The following is a 9,313-nucleotide window of genomic DNA, read 5'->3' on the forward strand; positions in this document are numbered from 1 at the left end:
TTTTCATGTGTTTATTGGTTATTCAAGTTTCTTCTTCTATAAATTGCCCATTCACATTCTTTGCCCATTTTTAATTGGTTTACCACTTTTTCTCAGCAATTTGTTGAAATTCTTTATATACTAATAGTTGTCTGCTTTGTGCTATACAAATAGCCTAATGTGTGCTTTGCTTTATTGTGTAGATGGTGTTTTTAAGATATTCAAGTTTATTATCTTTTATGGTTTATAGCTTATTATATCTTTTATGCTTTATTATATAAGTACTTCCCTGCTACAATGTCATAAGGCTATTATTTTCTATTTTCTCCAAGCTTTTTACAGTATTGTTCTTTTACATTTAAATTTTTCATATATCTGAGGCGACAGTTTCCATAAGACTACTAATTTGCAATGCTGCTTCTGTCATATGACAAATGTCTATATATAAGTTGTTAAATTTCCAGACTTCTTTGTTTTGAGTGTTACAAATTTTCACTATGATATGTCTATCTTTGGTTTTATTATTTTTATTCAAGAGTGAGGGTAAAATATACTTTTGGATAAATGAAACCTAAAAAATTGACTATATCCTTGCTGAAAGAACTACTGAAGGATATACTTCTGGAAGAAGAAAACTGAAATCAGTTAAAAGAATTGGGATTCAAGAAGCAATGATGAGAAAGGAATGTGGCAAAAATGCAAGTAAAACAAAGTAAGCACTGGCTACAAAACAATAATCTAATATGTCTGGCTATTCTAAGGGTTATTTAACAGCCAATCTCTTCTTAACCATATCACAAAAAATAAAGGGAACAGCATGGACAATAACAGAAAGTGTAAATATAAGGTGGAAGATTTTGATAAATCTGTGCTGGTTGAGATATAATTTGGTGCTTTTCTTTTTTCCCATGATGGTAACTAGTGAAATAACAAACTCAGGATTTTTTAATTTTTTTTTTTTTTACAAAATTAGAATTTGCAGATATTTTCAGCTTATAGTAGTATAGGCATCATACAGTTGTAATTTAAACTTTAAAAAGTAAATAGACACCACATAGCTGCTGTGGTCAAAAAGGAGCCCAGAGTGACAGTTTTCTTTGACGGTCGCCGTTCTGTTTGCTGTAACCGATCTGCAACATTGCAGGAAAAGACAATTAAAAAGAAAAAAGAAAAAAAAAAGTAAATAGACAAAAAGGTGGAAGCAATATCAAGTGTTCATCAATGGATAAACAAAATATGGGACACATACAGTGGAATATTATTTAGCTTTAATAAGGAAATTCTGAGTCATGGTACAAAAATGGATGGGCCTTGAGGACAGTACGTTAAGTGAAATAAACATCAAAAGGTAAATACTGTATGAGTTCATTTATATGAACTATCTGGAGTAATCAAATTCATAGAGACAGAATGGAAATGGTGGTTGTTGGGGCTGCAGAGAGAAGAGAATGTGGAGTTATTATTTAATGAATACAGAGTTTCAGTTTTGCAAAAAATAAAAAATGTTCTGGAAATATAGATGATGGTTGCACAATGGGAATGTACTTAAGTTACTGAACTGTACACTTAAACATGGTTAAGATGATAACATTTGTTATGTGTTTTTCAAGACAATTTAAAAATAATTTAAAGAAGTCAGTAAATTCTCCTTGGATTTAGATGTTTTATAATGTGTACAGGGGTGAAAACACTTTTGAGAGAAGATTCAATTGCTTTGTCAAGCTTCTCAGACATCAAGTCCAATCTGGTGGGAACATACCTTTTCCACCTCCCACAGCACCACATCCAACTCATCCTAGAGTCAGTGTTCCTGTTTACATTTGAATCTATTCCCTTCTCCATTGGCACTCCAAGTCTTAGGTCAGGCCCTATCATTTCTTACTTTAAAAAAATCTTTATTGTTGAAAGTACTACTTATGTCCCCTTCCCCACACCCCATTGACCCCTTCTAGCCTAACCCTGCCCCCCTATCCCAGGCCTTTACCACCCTATTGTCTGTGGCCATGGGTTATGCATCTATGCATACAAGTTCTTTAGTTGCTCTCTTCCTGCACACCCACCCCACCTTCCTTCTCATTTCTTAATTTGATCAACACAATAAAATCATAACCAGTTTCCCTATAATCTTGTATCTTCCATGCTTTAAACTGAGCAATCTCCCCAAGCATACATCTGTTAGAAAGGAAAAACAAAGAAAAACAGATAAAGGAGGGAAGAGAAGGAAGTAGGGGTTAACAATGTGAAGTAAAGTTGAAGAGTCACATAGAAAATGTAACCTGAGAAACACTTAATGGATTTGTGTCCTTCAGGAGAGAACAGTTTAAGTTGTGGAGACAGAGGCCAGATGACAAATGTAAGAAGAAAGTGAAGAAAGTAAAATGAAATTAAGTGTTCACCACACAGAGGAAGCTACTACATCAGAGTCCATTGAGAATCTATCTCCCTGACCAACCTCAGGCACAAGGTCATTATGCATTAATATGATATTTACTTAATAATATTATCATATAGGTCTAGAAATATTTCCATGACAGAGTCATATTTTGTGCATAACACATAAGGAGCCACCAATTCTGCCCGTAGCCAGCCACGGGTCAATAATCTGTCATTTCTCCTGGAGAGTCTAATTACAACTCCAAAGCTCCCAACTCTTCTGTTCAGAGATTGGCACACTATGAACCACAGACCAAATACTGCCCACTGCCATTTTTTAAAATAAAGTTTTGTTGGAACAAGTCATACTCATTTATTAGTCTATTGTCTAAGACTGCTTTCATGCTACAACAGAGTTGAGTAGTTGAGAAGAGACTGCATAGTCTGCAAGCTGAAGCTATTCACAATCTTGACCTTTAGGCAAGATTTTCTGACCCTTGCTTTAGTGATAAGCTAAAACTATGTGAGTAAACATGATTTGATATCTTATGTTAGGTGAATAGTACAATCTTTTGGCTTGAGCTCTTAATATTATACCCAAATCATGTCTACCATGAAATACAGTTTTCCACTTTTCATAGTCTCCGTTGTTTAAATAAAAGAAATGAATGCAATAACGTAATTCATGTTGTTGTTATTTTTAGGTTAGCTCTTCACGAACTCTTCTTCTTTGTCATATACATGATGCTCTTGAAATCGCAGATGAAGATTTATGTTAACCTGTATTGCTAACTTCTGTTAAATTATACTGGATTGCTTATTAAATGAGCACGATTACTCACATTAAATCTGTCACTGGTGAAAATATTGCACACAGAGAAGAGCATCATCTTCTCATTAGCCTGAGCCCCCAGGGCATGCCTTACTATGCACAGAGGCCTTAGTGCCTGGCTTTCCATGTGAAGCTCTGACTTTGCTGAAAGAAGTCTAGAAACTGATGTAGTCAGGCAGCTCCCTGCTGGCTACACATTTGTACAGAGCTCAAAAGCATTGTTTATTTCAGCAGAGATCTGGAATAAATTATCCTTAATAATTTGGCTTCTGAAATCAGTTTCAAATGTTAGATTATGGTAAACTTGCATATGGTGGGAGTGCTCACTTATAAATCATGATTCTTTTATTTTTGCAGAGTCCACTGGAAGGTAAAATCACATAGTAGGTACACAAGTAAATGTTTGTTGAACAAATTTATTATGTGAATTGTATCACAAATTGGGCATTTTTAGGTTCCTCACATTTAATAGGGGTGCTGAATCTTGAGGCTCTAAAGCGTTGTTTAGTCATATTTAAAAGGTGTGTCTGGCTCTGACTGGTGTTGTTAAGTGGTTAGAGCCTAAGAATGCACATTGAAGGGCCTCAGGTTCAATTCCCAGTCTAGGGCACCTACCTGGGTTGCAGGTTTGATCCTGTACCAGTCAGGGCACATGTGGGAGGCAGCCAGTCAATGTGTCTCTCTCACATCCATGTTTCTCTCTTGCTCTCTCACTTTCTCTCTCTTTCCCCCTCCCTCCCTCCCTCTCACTCTCTCTAAAAAAATCAATGGAAAAATATCCTCAGGTGAGGATTAACAACAACAAAAAAAGTGTGCCTGTGTGTGTATTTAAGGTAACTTTGTGAGAGGTACACAAACTATACCCTGATGATAATGCACAACACCTAATGAGGGGACACAAATTAATTTTCTTATAAGATATGAAAAGTTAAAGAGTCTATCATGCTTACCCTAACAAGAAAAGTCAAGAAATTCTATGAAAGAATAGTTTGATTTGTTTCCTTGTTTTATACCCATCAGAGAATTCACTAGGAAACAAACAAACAACAACAACAAAAACACCTGAATTGGCTAAATTTTAGAAAGAATCCCTTCCTAGAAGACAATTTCTACAGCTGTTTTTATTCCTAGGGACATGTTGGAAAAATCACAGAAAGTAAGGGAGAAACCAGCCAATTTTTAAACTTTCCATGATTGTATGTGGGTTGATATAATAGATTAGAGTCCCAAGACGCCTAGTGACAGACCTAGTCTGTACCCACTCAGCCTGCATTGAGTGCCAGGGCCGGGGAACTGAGAAATATCCTCCAGGACATTTCCCAAGTTAAAGAAAGTGACCTGCTGAAAGTGGGAGCAAGGCAGTACAGACGAAAGATTCTCCAAGGCAGAATTTCATCAACTGCATGGTAGTGGCTCAATAAAGCTTGGGTGCTGGGCAGTAAAGCTGAGAGGAATCCTTCTTCTAAGCCATAGCCTTTGACCTAGTGCAAGGTCACAGTCTGCAGAAGCTGGGGTCAAAGTAGGAGAACTTTTTCCCCTACCCTGAGGCATTCTAAGCCTTTACATGTTACATTGTCACTGCCTACCGAAAGCTGGGGGAAGGGCATCAAAGTGGAAAGAGATGTTCCCAGCTTCCATAATGGAAAGGCAGAGTTTTAGAGCAAAGAAAATGCCACAGAAACCCCAAGAGTTGGTGGCTGAGCTATCCTATATAATAAAGAGGTAATATGCAAATTGACCCTCCCACCATCACAAAATGGCCACCCCCACATTGTCACCAGATGACCGGCAGGGGAGGGCAGTTGGGGGGGACCAGGCCTGCAGGGGAGGGCAGTTGAGGGCAAACAGTTTGGCAGAGGAGGGCAGTTGGGGGTGATTGGGCCAGCAGGGGAGCAGTTAGGTGTCAATCAGGCCAGCAGGGGAACAGTTAAATGGAGATCAGGCTGGCAGGCAGAAGCAGTTAGGGGCAATCAGGCAGGCAGGCAGGCAGGCAAGTGAGTGGTTAGGAGCCAACAGTCCCGGATTGTGAGAGAGATGTCTGGCTGCTGATTTAGGCCCAATCCCACAGGGATCCCACAGGGATCAGGCCTAAACTGGCAGTCGGATATCCCCTGAGGGGTCCCATATTGGAGAAGGTGCAGGCTGGGCTGAGGGACACACACCCCTCCCCTGCAACAGTGCACGAATTTTGTGCACTGGGCCTCTAATCCTATCTAATAAAAGAGAAACATGGTAATTGGCGTACGACCGCTACCCTTCCCATTGGCCAATCAGGGCAATATGCAAATTAACTGCCAGCCAAGATGGCGACCGGCAGCCAGGCAGCTTGAAACTAACATGAGGCTGGCTTGCTTCAGTGATGGAGGATTCCAACGTTCCCCACCTGCCACTGCAGGCCTCTGAGCTGCAGCTCTAAGCAACTATGTAACAAATATAGAAGCTAAACAAAACCCCAGAAACCTACTTTAGTCCGCCAGGCTTCAGCCAGCAGGATCGCAAAAGGCCAGAAACCTACTTTCAGCAGCGGAAGCCTAAGGGCTGGAGTGAAGCCTCAAAGCTAAAGCTGGCCCAGAATAAAAAAAATGAAAAAGAAAAATAGGAGTGATTGGGAGCTTCAGTCACCCCCAGCCTGAAAACACCCCTCAGCCCCTCACCCAGGCTGGCCAGGCACCCCAGTAGGGACCCCTACCCTGAAGGATGTGTGACCAGCTGCAAACAGCCATCATCCCCTCACGCAGACTGGCCAGGCACCCCAGTAGGGACCCCCACCCTGAAGGATGTGTGACCAGCTGCAAACAGCCATCATCCCCTCACCCAGACTGGCCAGGCACCCCAGTGGGGACCCCCACCCTGATCCAGGACACCCTTCAGGGCAAACCAGCCGGCCCCCACCCGTGCACCAGGCCTCTACCCTATATAGTAAAAGGGTAATATGCCTCCCAGCACCGGGATCAGCGTGACAGGGGCCAGCGCCCAAACCCCCTGATCACCCTGTGGCTCTGTGTGTGACAGGGGGTGGGGCCACAACCTCCCTATCCACCCTGCCCTGTTCGTGACAAGGTAAGGAGCCCCAACCCCCCTGATGGGCCCTGCTCTGTGTGTGACAGGGGGCAGTGCCCCAACCCCCTGATTGGCCCTGCTCTGTGCGTGACAGGGGGTGGCACCGCAACCTCCCCATCGACCCTGCCTTGACTGTGACAGGGGACGGTGCCCCAACCCCCCAATCGGCCCTACCCTGAGCGTGACTGAGGGTGGCATCACAACCTCCTGGTTGCCCTGCTCTGTGCATGACAGGGGGCAGCGCCCCAACTCCCCAATCGGCCCTGCTCTGAGCCTGACCAGGGGCTGCACCTAGGGATTGGGCCTGCCCTCTGCCACCCTGGAGCAGGTCTAAGCCAGCAGGTCGTTATCTCCCAAGGGGTCCCAGACTGCGAGAGGGCACAGGCTGGGCTGAGGAACCCCCCTCCCTGCCGAGTGCACAAATTTTTGTGCACCAGGCCTCTAGTACAATATAAAACATAACGAGGTTTCCCATAGTTTGGAAAGCTGGGAACTGGGCTGGGAAGCTTGGAGAAATTTCCAGAGTCTTGCAGGTTTTAGGTTTGCAAGATGTAGTGAAATAAAAGTCACAATACCACTCTTTAAACTTACAAAACCAGCCATGAACTGAATATAAAACCTGCAACAAAGCTCAGGAACAGTCCAGCTATAGATTAGATAGACCAGTTCCTGAATCATAGAGGACTGACAGGGCAAGAGCCATGCCATTTGATAGAAGCATTATTTGCCTTCATTCTCATCGTTCTTTCAAATTGTATGGTTGGTGTACAACAACAAGATTGTGAGAGACTAAGAGTAGTAGGACAATGGGACCCATAGTCAAGAGAAAATAATGTCATTAGAAGCATATCCACAGATGGCTCAGATTTTAACAACAGGGGAAAGTGGCTATAGGGTTTATGTGAACTATACTACATTTGCAACTTTTTTTGTAATCTAAAACTATTCTTTTAAGTTTGTTTTAAAACACTCATGAGACAATAGCAAATCATGTAATATACATGTAATTAGTGGCCCAGAAGGAGAAGTGAGAGAAAATTGAGCAAAAGATATATTTGAAAAATCATGGCCAAAATTATAAAAATTTCTGAAATGCACCAAGCCACACATTTAATAAGTATAGTGAATATCAAGCAGGATAAATAGAAAAACAACAACAACAACAACACATTTAGACACATCATAGTCAAACTGGTGAAAACCACAGGTTAAAAAAAGATCTTTAAAAACATCCCACAAAAAAAGCACACATTACATTCAGAACATCAATAAGAACAATGATCGCTTTAGAAAGCAAATGAAGGCTAGAGACTATAGAATAATATCTTTATGGGACATTAAAAATAAAATCAACATTTATATATATAAAGAGCCAGGGTCCATAACGTCCAAAACAACCAAAGACTGGACTGAACACTGGAAGTCAGTCCTGCAGTCAGTGCTTGGTCGCCATGGCAACCCATCACTGACTGCCTTGCTGCTTGCGCCATGGTGACTCCGCACTGACTGCTGAGGGGGCTGAAGATCAGGCCCGGAGAGAGGCCTGGAGAGCGAAGCAGGGTCTGATCCGCAGCCTCTGTGGCAGCTGTTGATCAGGCTTTGCCTCTCTTTCTCTCTGGGCCTCTCCAGCAGCCGTGGAGGCTGCTGATCAGCCCCGCCTCTCTGATCAGGCCCAGAGATAGGCCCAGAGATGCTGATTGGCATAGAAACTGACCAGTCAGAACCAAATCTGCGTGAACTGTGAGGAGCCAATGGCTGCCTAAGAGGTGGAGCTTTTGACACTGTCTGGCATAGAAACCAACCAATCAGAACCTAATCTGGGTGAACCGCAAAGGCAGAACCTAAGGTGGGGGCTGAGGAAGGGTTTTAAGGGTAAATTAGCTGTTTGGTGTAAAGTATAAGAAAGCGATTCAGTTTTTTAATGACCAGTTTGGCAGTATAGTGCATATGGCTGGCTATCAGTTCAGATATAGGAATTATGTATTTTTGTCTGTCAAGAGCATCTCCTCTTGCTAAAAAAGACTTCCCCCCATTTAAGCAATCCTATCCTACATAATCTATCTATACTAATAAAAGGATAATATGCTAATTAGACCAGGTCGACCAGCCATCTTCCAGACATCCAACTTCCTTCCAGACAAAGCCATGGTGGTGGGGGCCGAGGCAGAGGGAGTTAGGGGTGATTAGGCCAGCAGAGGAGGGAAGTTGGGGGTGAGATCAGACCGGCAGGGGAGGGCAGTTAGGGGTGAGATCAGGCTGGCATGCAAGTGAGCGGTTAGGAGCCAGTGGTCCCAGATTGTGAGTGGGATGTCCGACTGCTGGTTTAGGACATCCTCCAAGGGGTCCCCAATTGGAAAGGGTGCAGGCTGGGCTGAAGGAACCCCCTCCAGTGCACGAATTTTGTGCACCGGGCCACTAGTAATCCTATATAATAAAAGCCTAATATGCTAAGTGTCTGGTCTTCTGCTCGTCTGTTCAACCAATCAAAGCGTAATATGCTAATGATATGCTAAAGCCACGCAACTGCTTGCTATGACATGCACTGACCATCAGGGGGCAGATGTTCCAACCATTAGGTTAGCTTGCTGCTGGGGTTCAGCTGATCAGGACTGAGCGAGAAGGGCTGGACATGCCCTGGAGCCCTCCCGCGGTCCCTCCCTGGCTGGCCAATCTGTCGTGTTTCTCCTTGGCCCTGATTGTGCACCGGTGGGGTCCCTTGGCCTGGCGTACACCCTCTCACAATCTGGGACCCCTCAGGGGATGTCGGAGAGCCGGTTTTGGCCCTATCCCACAGGCCAGGCCGAGGGACCCCACTGGTTCACGAATTCATACATTGGGCCTCTAGTATTTTATATGCACCTCAGCAGTGTTTAACAATGTTTGTGTGTGTGTGTGTGTGTGTGTGTGTGTGCATACCCACTGCCTATATATGTATGTGTGTGTGTGTGCGTGTGTATGTATATGTATAATAAAAGCATAATATGCTAATTAGACTGGACAGCTGAATGACCTTCCAGACGTCATTCCAGACATCCTTCTGGATGACCTTCTGGATGAAGCCATGGAGGC

General features: G+C 43.3%; 1 pseudogene; it reads left to right on the forward strand.

Annotated features, from left to right (window-relative positions):
* The first annotated feature begins 1,020 nt into the window (after window positions 1-1,020).
* LOC132228979 (small nucleolar RNA SNORA16B/SNORA16A family) lies at window positions 1,021-1,135 on the forward strand (annotated as a pseudogene).
* The last annotated feature ends 8,178 nt before the right edge of the window (window positions 1,136-9,313 follow it).

This window comes from Myotis daubentonii, chromosome 2 (assembly GCF_963259705.1).
Source record: "Myotis daubentonii chromosome 2, mMyoDau2.1, whole genome shotgun sequence".
NCBI classification, from domain to species: domain Eukaryota; kingdom Metazoa; phylum Chordata; class Mammalia; order Chiroptera; family Vespertilionidae; genus Myotis; species Myotis daubentonii.